General features: G+C 48.6%; 1 pseudogene; it reads right to left on the bottom strand.

The window, feature by feature from the left end:
* Nucleotides 1-708: 708 nt before the first annotated feature.
* On the bottom strand, nucleotides 709-826 carry LOC120103293 (small nucleolar RNA SNORA48; annotated as a pseudogene).
* Nucleotides 827-1,310: the final 484 nt, after the last annotated feature.

The following is a 1,310-nucleotide window of genomic DNA, read 5'->3' as shown; positions in this document are numbered from 1 at the left end:
CGCTCCCATACTTGCCCTCAGGGTCTGCTCACCCACATCCCTGCCACCACGATCAGTCCCACTGCTTCCTGAGCAATGCAGCTCTACTGAATGCTGCCACCTGGTGAGAGATGAGGCAGGCTCTCCAAACACCTCATCCAATGAGAGGTGGGGCCAGTTATGCACAGCACAGGACATCCAAGTTGTCTGTGGCTGTTGTCCTGACCATGGACATCCCTGTGTCCTCTAGTGGTAATGCCAGCCATAGACATCAACACTGAGTTCTGCCAGTGCATAGACAAAGACTCAGACATGGCCCTCAGTGTCTGCTTAGGCTGGGACTTCACCATAGCTCTAGGTGGCCGCACTGGCTACTCACAACAGGTTGTTCCTTTCTACCCTCAAGTCTCTAGTTCCACGTCTCTTCACAATGCTTAAGCTGCTCCAGTTCTCTCTCTCTCTCCCATCTGACCACCACATATTCGCACATTGTGTTGACTCCCACTGCAGGCTGGCCATGGTGCTGGGGGGTCTTTGGGTGACATCCTCCATCTGTGCTGTGTGGTATGGCAGCAAGCAGGTGTCTACGTGTGTGTGTGTGTGTGTGTGTGTGTGTGTGTGTGTGTGTGTGTGTGTGTGCTGGAGGGCAAGTCTGTGGATGGCAAGGTAGGTCTGTGTCTGTCTTCCTCCTCCCACACTGCACTGCCTAGATTTGATTTGACTTGATTTTTATGAATCCTAGGCTGGCATCAGGCTAGGATGAACAAAGGACTCCATCTGTTCTGTCCCTGACTGATATAAGAACACCAACACCAACAAGGTGTCTCTTTGTCCACTGCCTGGGGGACCTCACACCAGTTTTTAAAAAAATATTTTTTGAAAAATTCTCTTATAGAGACAAATAAATTATGTGTGGAAAAATCTCTCTGAGGCTGTCGAACAGCTCTTGCCTCTGTCAACATTTGCCTCGTTTGGTCCAGGTTTGGTACAGGTTTTAGTCCCTGTAATTCTTTAGATAAACACAAATTTTCTGTAAATTAAGCCTCCCAGCCATGCACATGCTTTGTTAGTCTGTGCACAGGGATAGACTATGGGTTGAGTGTGTGTGACATTTATACATTCTGAGGCTGACTCGAGGTCACAAGATGTTTTGGGTTTTATAAATTGGTGCATGCCTGTATCCTGGCATTTGGAATGATGCAGCAAGGGATTCCCCCGTGTGTCTGAGGCCAGCCTGAGCTAAACGGCAAGACCCTATCCCCAAAAGACATGGGAGCTAGCTGTAGCAAGGTAAGATCAGTGATGATGTTCCCACTTGAAAGGATTAAAAG

The sequence above is a fragment of the Rattus norvegicus genome, chromosome 5 (assembly GCF_036323735.1).
Source record: "Rattus norvegicus strain BN/NHsdMcwi chromosome 5, GRCr8, whole genome shotgun sequence".
NCBI classification, from domain to species: domain Eukaryota; kingdom Metazoa; phylum Chordata; class Mammalia; order Rodentia; family Muridae; genus Rattus; species Rattus norvegicus.
The sequence above is the reverse complement of the archived record's forward strand: the minus strand, read 5'-3'. Positions and strand labels throughout refer to the sequence as shown.